General features: G+C 44.0%; 1 protein-coding gene across 3 annotated transcripts in view; it reads right to left on the bottom strand.

Annotated features, from left to right (window-relative positions):
- FTO (FTO alpha-ketoglutarate dependent dioxygenase) overlaps nt 1-12524 on the bottom strand; it is a 426388-nt gene that overhangs the window by 117879 nt on the left and 295985 nt on the right. The window contains exon 9 of one of the 3 annotated variants that reach the window (XM_027977360.3): nt 1-12524. This exon is cut by the window's left edge and continues 25701 nt beyond it; it is cut by the window's right edge and continues 17017 nt beyond it. The gene's annotated coding sequence lies outside the window, so the exon portion shown is untranslated. 3 annotated transcript variants of the gene reach the window in all.

Genomic DNA, 12524 nt, shown 5'->3' with positions numbered 1-12524 from the left:
AAATAAAGAGACTAAAATACTCCTCTTAGTGTCTTCTCCTTGTGTTCTTCAATTCATTTAATTTTAGGTGGTAAAAAACAAGGTGCATTCAAGTAGAAACTTGTGGTCTTTTCCCTGAAGTGTTAAGAACACGATGTCACCAATCATCTGACCTAAAAGAAGCCCTTTCTGAGGCTAAATTCTACTAGGGTTGGAAGGCTGAGCATGGAGCTGGTGGCTTATGTTTGTCTACGAGCACAAGCTGGGGACCACATGCTGAAAGGCACATTCCCAGGGGACACTGAGAAAGACTAAGTCTCAGGAGGATAGTTTAGTAGCCTTTACAGCCATAAAGTGGGTAGGCTCTGACACGATTTCCCATTCCAAATTCCACTTATCATTTCTTAGACCAATTGCAAGAGAGAAAAGGCTCAAAATCTAACGGTGTTTATCAATGAGTCCTATCTTATGCTTTGGAAGTAGGATAAAGGGCAGGGCTATCATGATGACTCTAAAGTCATCAGAGAAAGCAAAAATTATGAAGGGACCAAATTACACTCAAAAATCCTTCAAAGTTGAACTCAAATATTTACCCATCACTTGTAGGTCAATTTACCATTTTTCAGTTAAGTTCAACAGAGCCAGGTTTTCCCCCATCACTGGTATGGCTCTTCACTTAACCACTAAATGTGTAGTTAGGCGTCAATAGCTGCCTTATGTTTTGGGGCCATATTGTGCAAAAACAATATATGTCCTAAAGATGTTAGAATCACACTCAAAGTAGGAAGATATTCACCCTCTGAAAGGCAGGCATAGATTCCTGACTCCTGTCTCATATTTACTCCAGGGCAAATGCTCACAGCAGGGAAAGAACTATTTCTATTGCTTTCTCTCTCTCTCTCTCTCTCTCTCTCTCTCTTGCTTAATATAAGTTAGTTAAGATGTGTATGATGCAATTCACTGAAATCAGTTTCAAAAATCCAAAGTTTAGACAAAGCCATCTTTGTCATATATTAAAAAGGAAGAGACTCAATTGCTAAAGAGACTTAAGATCCCTGAACTCAGTAATAAAATTCTAGACACTAGAAAAAGTTTTGGATTGTTTTGGAAATGGAAGACTACTTAGATTTTATCTAGCATAAACCACTCATTTTAGAGCTGAGGAAAAGGAGATCCAAAGATATTTAGTGACTTATCCAGGGTCACAAGGCTGATGAGTGGCAGAGCCCAGCTCAGGGTGCAGACTTCCTAACTCCCGTTTCATGCTGTCAAATACAATCTGATGAATCAGACACATTGCTCAAAGGTAAAAGCACACCTGGTGGTTCCCATTTAACTATTCGTCATACATTATACCAATTAAAATGCAATATAGAGGTGATTATTGCTGGGCTTTAATCATATTGTGTTGTCTACAACATGCTGATGGACATGTGTTCTGGAAAATCACATAAAACCACAGAGTTGGTTGTCACCGGCTCTCTCTCTTTAATTTACATGGTCTCAGCTTGCCTTTGGGGAATGTACAGACCAAAGCAAACCAGTCCCCTAGAGACACTGTGGCAACAGTTAAGCAGAGCTATCCTTTTTGTTGTTGCAGTCACTTATAATCAGAGGAATCAGAATAGTAGCATGATTCCACAGGATTACATGGCAACTTCGGCTGGATCAGAATCTCCTCCTGCTTAGCGGCCCCAGGAATCACCAGTAGCTGAGAAAAATATCCACGATCCAGGATCTGACTTGGTGAGGAGGGTTCCCCCCCCCCTCCTTAAATATATCTGGCCTCCATTCCCCTAGCCCAACTCCCTTCCTTTTCTTTGTAATTTGAGTATGACTTCTACGCCTGGTGACCTGTTGGAATACACTTGCTTGTTTGCTTTCTTCTGTGTTTTCCTTAATGCAATAACTTGAAATGCCAACATGAGGTGACAAGTAAATCCTCAGTTAAAATAAATTTGCAATCAAACAGGAGGAGGAAGAGAAAAGGGGTGCAGAAAGCTGACCGGGGAAGCTGTTGAATGGCAGCCAAATTCACAGCCAGAGTGCTAATGGAGCACCGTGTTGGCCACACAAGATCATCTCTGCTTTCCTGTTCAACAGGCTGCCTTGCAGACCTTTTTCTTTGAGTCTTGTCATTCATTCCGACGTTATATCTAATGCAACAAATACATAAACAGAGTAAATGGCACGCTGTCTGGATATAAATGCTGGTTCCTCACTGAAACACATATATTACCATATGCAGGACAGACAGCTAGTGGAAGCTGCTGTGTAACATAGAGCACTCAGCCGAGTGCTCTGTGACAGCCTACAGGGTGGGATGGGATGGGGGTGGGGTGGAAAGGAGAGGGTGGTATACTCACGGCTGATTCATGTTGTTGTGCGGCAGAAACCAACACAATGTTGTAAAGCAATTATCTTCCACTTTAAAAAAATAAAAATAAATAAAAATAAGCCATTAAAAGATTTTTTAAAAATTCTGGCTACTTTTCTCCAAGCCAGAGGTACCTCTAGGAAGAATGTCTGGCAATCCAGACATTCTGTGTGCAGGTTTTTAAAATCTTCTCATGAGGCAGAAACTTAGCAAAGTAATGATGTCCTCTGTGGTTCAGACAGGGAGAGAATGCAGATTTTCGCATTCTAACTTGCCTCAGAGTTTGGGAGGAGCATCCAGTCAATTTATGGCGTGGCCTCTATCAGAGGAGAAATGAAGGTCACGGAGTTGTAAAGCACAGAGAGGGGACAATGCCTACCACCCAGCAACCAGCTGTCTTCCCTGGGATCTTTAGCCACAGCTCAGGGATTACCAAGTGTCCTGAAAGCAGAAATGCACGCAGGTGCGACAATATGAAAAAGTCACCATGTTCAGCAGTTTCCACGTTGTCACCATAAATCCTACCCCACTCTTCCTCGGTTTTGTTGTGTTGGTCCCAAGGCAGCCACGGCAGCTCGTCTCCACGGGACCCAAGCTGAGAGGGATGAGTTACAGACCCAAATCCCAGTGTTTGTTAAGGGGATTTATGCATTAGGTTCTCTGAAACTTAACCCGGAAAGTCTTCCTCATTCCTCTGGTGGGTTTCCGGAAGAGAGAAATCCCCTTGGCGTATCTCCTTTTGACTCAGTGCTGGCTACGGGCATGTATAAATCCTGCTAATGACTTCTGCCTGTGGCTGACAGGTTCTGGTCTTTGGTGAAAGCCGGCTTCTCAAAAACTGCTTTTTGTTTCTTTCTAAAGAGGATTTCTTGCAGGACTTCTTCAGTGAGCATCAGTCAGTATTCCCCAGGACGGCTGTCAACACTCTTGGTTTACTTGGGTGCTCCACACAGAGGGATCTAATTCATGCTGTCAGATCTGGGATGCTACACAATCTGACATTTAGAATTTAAAATCACCTTGGGTAAAAACCTAAGGGCTCTGTTTTGGGAGTTAGTTTCCTTTCTTAGGAAGTAAGAAGGAGTTACTTTTTTTTTTAAAAACATATTCAACTCTCGAGATACAGAATTCTTGGTTTTCCTTATGGGAATTAGCACCATTCACAGGAGGAAGGTGTTGAGGGTTCTTGGGCAATGACTGATTTACGTATATACCTTATCTCCTGGCTATAGGGCTTGATTCAAGAAAGGACACATAATTCACTCAGACTAAGGAGGTATGGTGAGAGCCTAGGGCTTCTGAGAAAGGAAAGTTTTTCTGCATTAGAGGATTAGTGGCATGATTATAGATGTGAAATCTGGAACTGCAACCATATTACAAATAGAAGAGGCCAAAGCTGCCAGGAGCTATGAGGAAGCTAAGAATGTGACCAAAGAAGAACTTAAGAGCAGAGAGATGGGTCCTGATGATATGGTTAATCTACATTTAGCCATGCCTGAAGCTAGTTACCCAGAGACGGCGATGGCACCCCACTCCAGTAGTCTTGTCTGGAAAATCCCATGGATGGAGGAGCCTGGTGGGCTGCAGTCCTTGGGGTCGCGAAGGGTCGGACACGACTGAGTGACTTCACTCTCACTTTTCACTTTCATGCACTGGAGAAGGAAATGGCAACCCACTCCAGTGTTCTTGCCTAGAGAATCCCAGGGACGGGGAGCCTGGTGAGCTGCCGTCTATGGGGTCGCACAGAGTTGGACACGACTGAAGCGACTTAGCAGCAGCAGCAGCAGAAGCTAGTAACCATGTACTTTTCAATGGCTTGAACCACTAAACTCTTTCTCCTTAAGTCAATTTGAGTTGGCTTTTCTGTCTCTTGCAAGTGTGTGTGTGTGTGTGTGTGTGTGTGTGTGTGTGTGTGTGTGTGTGTGTGTGTGTGTCTAGTCTCTGATCTAGAGTCCTACATGGTCCTAGTACATGGAAACACAGTATTATAACAATCTTGACATCCTGAGCAGAGATGCTGGCAGAATTCCTTTAGAATTCTATCCCTCTTAGAATCTCAAGTACCTTGCTCGTGTTCCCAATCATGCACCCCTGCTCCTGTGTCTATAACCTCCTCATCACTGCTTTTCGCCCTTGGTGTGGACACATGCTCTTTACCTTCCCACTTCATGAAATGTCTGTCTTTACTCAGACCCCATTCTAGTTCAGTTCAGTTCAGTTCAGTCACTCAGTCGTGTCCGACTGTTTGCGACCCCATGAATCGCAGCACGCCAGGCCTCCCTGTCCATCACCAACTCCCGGAGTTCACTCAAACTCACGTCCATCGAGTCGGTGATGCCATCCAGCCATCTCATCCTCTGTCGTCCCCTTCTCCTCCTGCCCCCAATCCCTCCCAGCGTTCTAGTTGCCACCCTATAAATCTACTTTCTTTCTCAGTCAAGCTCTCTGAAGGAATAGTCTATACCAACCCTTCTCAAAGCCTCAGTTCTGCAGTCGGTTGCCTAGAAAAGAGTGTATAGTCAAATATATGTAAGGATATGATCCAGCCTCCTTTTGGATAGTTACAATTAACATGAGAGTATTAAGGGATCTGGAGATTCTTGCAGGAATGAAAACTATTCAATTTTATTTAAAATCAATGTTTCCCAAATTTATTTGACCATATAAACCACTCTTCTCTTTTATTCTGCTTAAAATCATTGAACATTCCAAGGATCTCAAGTGACGCACTGGGAAATAATGCTTTAATACTTGTTTTCTTTTTTCTTTTAAAGATTTTTCTTTCATATGTGGACCATTTTTTAAAGTCTTTATTGAATTTCTTACAAGACTGCTTCTGTTTTATGTTTTGATTTTTTTGGCCACGAGGCATGCAGGATCTTAGTCCCCCAACCAGGAATCAAACCCATATCCCCTGCATTGGAAGGCTAAGTCTTAAACGCTGGACCACCAGGGAAGCCCCAGTACTTGTTGGTTTCATCTCTTATTTCCCACTTATTCACTTAAAATTTATTATGAATATTTTTAAATACCAAAAGTATACAGAATACTTATAGCTATCACAGTTTTGCCAAATCTCAATGAAAAAGGTCTAGATCAAAGATGGCAAGATTCTTCAACTTTTCCAAAGTTCCACTCTTGTGCTTTTTCCCCTTTGTCTTGAGTGTCCCTTCTCTCCTTTCCCTACCGTTCTTCAGCTGGCAAAATCCTATTCCTTCTTCAAGATTCAGATATCGATACCTCCAGGAAATCTTTCCTAACCCTTCCTTTTCCCCAGCCTATCACGGTTCCATGGTTTCCTCTAAATTCCCAGAGTTCCTGAATGTACCCCTATCAAAAGATAGCAACGATCCCATTCTTAGTTAATTGCCTGCTTATTCACCAGTCTCCCATAACAGACTAAAAGTTCCTGAAGGACAGAAACTGTTTATTTTTAAAACCTCTGTATCCTCAACCTCCTGCCTAGTGCCAGGAATATCAGAGATCACGCTTTCATGTTTCTTGAATGGTGATTGTTCCAGGCCTTCTTAGTGAGTCTTCCCTGTACTTAACAGAACTGTACAAGTCACCCACCCAATTTCTTGACCACTATGTTGTTAAGACTTTTCCACATTTTATCCAGTCACTATCTTTCCTCTTAGAATGCTGTCTTCATTTTTATTTTTTCCTCAAAAAGCAATTGAATCAGCTAGGATGTGCTCTGCTCCAAGGAGCAGAAAACTAACTCTCAAAAACTGCAACCACCAGGACATAAATTTATTAACGAAGTCTGGTGGAGGTTTTGAGTTGGTCATCATGGATCTAGGCCCTTTCTGTCCATCCATTCCTCCAGCATTAGTGTAGGTTTTTGTCCTCATGTGTCCCCTCCTGGTTGTAAACTGGCTGTTAAAGTTCTAACATCATGTCCTCTCGCTGGGTACCAAGGCAGGAAGCCTTTGAAAGTGCAGAGGATAAGGCTCTGTCTTTTCACTGGAAGGAAACCCTTCCTAGAAGCCCTCGCAGACTTTGTCTTATATCTCAGAGGTTAGAGTTTGTCCCATGGTCCCCTATGTGCAAGGGAGGCTGGGAGTGTGAGCATCTAATGCCATGATTTGCTTAACTTAACTCTGATTTACCCCTGGAGCTGGTAGAAGGTCCCTAAAATCAAAGACTCTATCTACCAGCTGAACAAAATTCGGCTCTCTTAGCGGGCGGAAGAAGCAGGGTTGGGACAGGGGATGGGCTGTCAGACAGGCAACAGAGTGTGCCTGCCAGAACACACTGGTACAGCTGCCAGGAGATCTGGCTGTGAAACCAGAAGATTCAAGTTTCTCACTGGCCACCCTTGGGTTCTTGGCCAGCTCCTGATGATCTCTGAGTTTAACGTTCATTAGCTCCAACAGGAGGTTTTCTCAGTCATATCACATGAGCTGACTAATGACTTTTAAAATGGGGGAAGAGAGGGGAAGCACTTCTATCCACCCAAATTCTTAGGTTAGGCATCCCCTGACATTTCTTAAGGCCAGAATATATTTGTTCGTGCATTTAAGAGTCACTGCCCCAGGTGGCGCTAGAGGTAAAGAACCCGCCTGCCAATGCAGGAGACGTAAGAGATACAGGTTCGATCCCTGGGTCGGGAAGATCCCCTGAAGGAGGGCAAGGCTACCCACTCCAGTATTTCTGCCTGGAGAATCCCATGGACAGAGGAGCCTGGCAGGCTATAGTTCATGGGGTCGCAAAGAGTCGGACACGACTGAAGTGACAGCACGTGCGTCTTCCATGTGGCTGTTTGGGTCACAGAGAGAGTTAAGACCACCTCTGCCCTCAAGAGGCTGAGTTTCGGGTGAACATGACAAACATTCATACAAATAGCTAGGTTTAATGTGATAAGTGTAAGAATTAAGATCCGTAGGAAGTGTCAGGGACCAGAGAGGAGGTCAGTTTGCTGGGCAGGGGAAGAACGCTGAGACGGCAGCAGCAAACATTGTACACATGTTGCATAGGTGAGGAGGAAGCCCCAAGCAGTGAGCCAGAAAAGGCCTCTTCAAGGAGGAAACATCTGCACTGGAGGCAAAAGAAAAGTGCAATTTGCTGGGGGTGGTGGGGCAGTGAGGGGCGAAGTGAGCGGGAGGAGACAGAATAAAGAAGGACTATATGGAGGGAAGAAAACATGAGCAGAGGAATGGAAACTGGAAAGTACAGTAGATGGGAAAGCTGAATTACAGTGAATGCTCTGGAGCAGACCCACCATTGGTGGGGAAGGGGGATCAGAGGAAACGAAGGAGGCTGGAAAGCCTGTACGGGCTTTTACAGCCTGAACCCACCTTCTCCTTTAGTCGGCAGCTGAGAGTCAATGGAAGTTTTAAAGCATTAAAAGTGACCCTTTCCTTCAAAGGTTAGAGAGGCCGATCCTATTTGCAAATTCAATGGCTACTAAATTGCAGCACTCCTCAATGATTACAAACTAGTTTTAATAAACAAAGACGTTACTATAATGTTAGAGAAACCACTGTCAACTGCCTTTCCAGGTTTTTAAGAAACTCTGCTGAAATGAAAAACCTGTATTTTGTCCTCCCATAAAACTGAACAGGTTGGGGATAGATCCCATAAATCCTGCAATTATTTAAAGCACAAAGCCTAGCTTTACTACATTACCGCTTTTTTAAATAACACATCACCAGACCCTGGTTCCCCAAAACCACTTTGGGGAAAAATTGCTTTCCTAAGTGACATCACCCCCATTTTCCACATAAAATGAAAAAAATAAAGTTTCATATTCAGAAGTAGTAGGCTACAAAAGGGTTGCTATACCTTAAGAGCCTGCTATGGAACCCCCTTTTGCCCTGAGAGAAACAAAGAAATAAATTAAAAATATAAAAATCCCCAAATACACAGAGTTGAGCTTAAGAGAGGTGGGCTGGTTTCCCCCAAAATCCATTAATAAAATAAATCACTGCTTTTCATATTCACAGTCATCTCTGAAAGTTCTCCTCTTAATTGCTCCATGGCATCATGTTTTATTTTAGTCAAGTTCAGGTTTTATGGCCAGGGACTAATGGGCATGGAGTCCCCGAAGAACTTGTTTTAAAACATCAACCAGTCAACCATAAAAGGGATATTAAAACAGCTACAGAGGCTAAATAAGAATTAAAAAGTATAGCCACTTATTTTGAAATTAGAATCCTCTTTCACATTTAGGAATACAATAAAACGTGTCATAAACTTTCTACTTTCATTCCAAAGTATTGTTGTAAGAATCGACAGGGATGCAGACACAAGCCTCCTATGGTTAAACGGCACTCATTAAAATCTAACGCTCTTTTTAGGCATTATGAGAGGCACTTAAAAATTATAAACGATTACAGTGTCATAAAAACCTTCCAGGGAGAGAAACAGAAAAAAAGAACAACGGGAAGAGTCTAATGAATGAGGTTGTTAATAAACTTACACTATCGATGAGTGAAAATCCACATGCAAGGCAAGGTCAAGTCTTAGTACAGATCTAGATGGAACATGGAGTCCAACGGGAGAAAATGATACGTTCAGATGAGAGCTGTCTGGATCACTGCTGAATCATTTCATGTGCTCCCTCATGGGGTTTCCCTGGTGGCTCAGAGGGTAAAGAATCTGCCTGCAATGCAGGAGACCCGGGTCTGATCCCAGGGTCAGGAAGATCTGGTGGAGAAGGGAATGGCTACCCATGCCAGGATTCTTGCTTGGAGAATCCCATGGATGGAGGAGCCTGGCGGGCTACAGTTCATGGAATTGCAAAGAGTTGGACACAACTGAACGACTAACACACTCTCGGGGTAGATTTAAGTCTTGAACCTTTTTCATAATCACATAGCATCTTTCACTTCTCTGATATACTATATTCTCTTTTTTAAAAGCCATTTTTAATTTAATAATTAATTTTGGGGGCTGCACTACACAGCATCGTGGGATCTTAGTTCCCCAACCAGGGGTCAAACCCACACCCCTTGCATTAGAAGCATGGCGTCTTAACCACTGGACCTCCAGGCAAGTTCCCTAATGTACTAGGTCCTTGACAAAGGTTTGGTGTCAACAGTTCATGAAGTGGCTTCATTTTGCATGCATGCATGCTAAGTTGCTTCAGTCGTGTCCGACTTTTTGCAACCCCATGGACTATATAGCCCGCCAGGCTCCTCTGTCCATGGGATTCTCCAGGCAGGAATACTAGAGTAGTTTGCCATGCTCTCCTCCAAGGGATCTTTCCAACCCAGGAATCAAACCCACATCTCCTGCATTGGCAGGCGGGTTCTTTACCATCAGTGCCACCTGGGAAGCCCTGGGGAAACTAGCCAGGCAAGAATACATCCAGTCTAGCCTCAAGTTCAAGCGGAGTGGGGCCCTCGGATTCCCAGTACTCTGATAACAAGTCCATCTCTTCATCCAGTGGCCGAGAGGAGGGAAGGACTGTTCACTCAGGAGGGGACAGCCACTCTGACAAAGCCATGCAGGCGTCCTATGGCAAGAGAACCTAGAAATGACTTCTCAGGTATAACAGGGAACTCGATACAAAGACAAAGAGGATGGCCTTTCCCAACCGAAGCGCTCTCTTGGCCAAATAGGACAAACACAGGATGTGCAGCAGAAAGGAACCATCTCTGAAGTAAACATGATCTCTGAAAAGGCTCTTAAGAGAGATCACAGCAGAAATCCAGGTTAATGCCGAAAGAGAGAGAAAGAGAGACAGAGAGCAAGCTCGGGGCGGGGAGGCCCAGATGCCACTCTCTTTCTAATTCTGCAGCACCTTCCGTTCCTCTGAACAGTTTTCAATAAAAGCATCTTGAACTGGTTTAGATTAGTCCCCACCAGGCACATTTGTAAAGATAAAAAGAACATGGTTGTTTTCCTTCCTCCAAAAGGGGGTTGGGAGGAGAGGACAGGAATGTTTCGGCTGGTCTCAAGGAGGAGAGAAAACAAGAAAAGTCAGGCTTGTTCTTATGCCCACGTTTAAACATTCGTGCCAGCTTGCTTTGAAACTTCACACTCTCCAAGCTGTCTTCCTTTCAATCCCTGGTCTCAGAGACAGCAATGGTTAGGGGTTGAGGGGAGGACGGAGGTGGAGAGAAGGGTGTTTTTCTGTCCGTCCTGCAGTGCATGGCAGCCACTAGCTTGTGTAAACATTCGGTAGCCCATCTGAACCCTATTTGAGAACAAAACCATTTCAGTTTTAAAGTGTTTGAATGACTTTCGCTAAATCTGAGGATTTGCCTATTGAATCTGGTGCTGTTCCCTTTCAACTCTGAATGAAGGAAGAATTATGAGACTGGAGTGATTCAATGAGACTTATCTGTCCTGGCACTCAATCAAAGGGATTAGGATTTGGAAAGAAAAGCCTACAGGTGATTCTCCAGGAAGCATACCAAGCAGTTATCAAAAACATACAAGTTCAAAGCAGCTCAATTTTCATATGTTAAATGTACTTGGATGCAGCCTCAGGCTCCTTTCTAGGTTAAAAAAAAATTGTGTTAAAGCTGTTTGTACTTGCATAGTTAGCAGAAGGGGAAATAAAAAAAGCATGTGGTACAGTGGTGCGGGGTCCACCTCGCCCTCATGGAACACAATCAATCAATCTTGCTCTCTCGGTGAAACATGCTCTGACACTGTGTCTGGGACTCCCAGACTCATCCTTGACTCCTGCCACCACGACAGATACACATTCGCCTCATCGACGCAAACGAGCTGTCACAACAGGCGCTACGAGGTCAGCCACCGGCATCAGCAGCTTTTAACAATTAACACTGAGGACTATTCACGAGGCTTGGGCGTTGTTCTCCCAAGCACCACGATCTGGGTTTAACCGGGTATTACCTACTTAATAGCTTAACTTGGGCACAAAAGGAGAAAAAAGAAAAGGACACACACTGAGATGCAGAGAAGCGGGTACGTTTTGGGTGGCCTTCCTGTGCCAGCAAGTCATCAAGAAATACAGTTTACATTGTCATGAACATTCGGCAGGGCACACACTGACGGTTACCACTGCCTTCAGTTCAGTCGCTCATTCGTGTCCGACTGTTTGCGACCCCATGAATCGCAGCACGCCAGGCCTCCCTGTCCACCACTGCCTTGGGTGGACCCAAAAGGCTCTGAAAAAGTGAACGCCTAAGTTATCAGAGAAAGCAAAGGGAGAACACTTAAATCTATATTCTGTCATTAGAAATGTAGGTGGGGATGCCCTGGCGGTCGAGTGGTTAAGACTTCACCTTCCAGTGGAGAGAGTGCGGGTTCGATCCCTGGTCAGGAAACTGAGATCCTGACCAGAAAATCAAAACATAAAACGGAAGCAAGACTGTAAGAAATTCGGTAAAAAAGGCAAGACTACTGGTCTCTACTCACCCCTGCGAGCCCTTGCTGAATGCAGGACTTTAGAAAGCCACTCCACCCATCCAGACTTAGGTAACCTCATCTCTCAAAAGGGGATGAAAGCCCACTCACCCAAAGCAAGAGGCTAGTAACTGATACTTATCTATCGTGTGCTTGAGGCACTGTGCTAAGCATTCCACGGCTATCAGCTTTTCCCCAACAATAGTATGAAGACTGTTTCCATCTGAGAGATGAGAAAAACTGGGAGTGAAGCAAGTAACCGGCTCAAAGTCACTAAACCAGAAAGTGAGAGAGAACAGATTCAGACCCTGAACTTTCTTTCTCTTTTTTTTTTCTTTAAAGATTTTTTCCTTTTTTTTTTTTTTTTGATGTGGACCATTTTTCAAGTCTTTGTTGAATTTCTTATAATATTGCTTCTGTTTTATATTTTGGCTTTTTGGCCGTGAGGCCATGTGGGATTTTAGTTCCCCGATCAGGAATCAAACCTGCACCCCCCCTGTACTGGAGGGCAAAATCTTTAACCACTGGACTGCCAGGGAAGCTCCCCAATCCAGGACTCTCGGAATAAAGGGTCCATGTCCTTAGCTGATGGACCGGATTCTGCCCTCCTAATTACATAATGTACGTTACTAGGAGCCTACTGGGTCAGAGACCCCAGTATCCTCCTCAAATTCTCCCTCACCCCCTCTCTTGCTAATTGATTGCCAAACCACAAAGCCCCTGCCTTTGCAAGGTCATTCTATTTCCTAAGTTGTGCTCTTCTGCTGGTGGCAAATCGAGGCTTTAGCATCTCTCGCTTTAACTATTTCAATAGGCCAGCTTGCATTTTCTTTTCTCT

This window comes from Ovis aries, chromosome 14 (genome assembly GCF_016772045.2).
Source record: "Ovis aries strain OAR_USU_Benz2616 breed Rambouillet chromosome 14, ARS-UI_Ramb_v3.0, whole genome shotgun sequence".
In the NCBI taxonomy this organism is placed as follows: Eukaryota; Metazoa; Chordata; class Mammalia; order Artiodactyla; family Bovidae; genus Ovis; species Ovis aries.
This window is presented reverse-complemented; position numbering and strand designations above follow the sequence as displayed.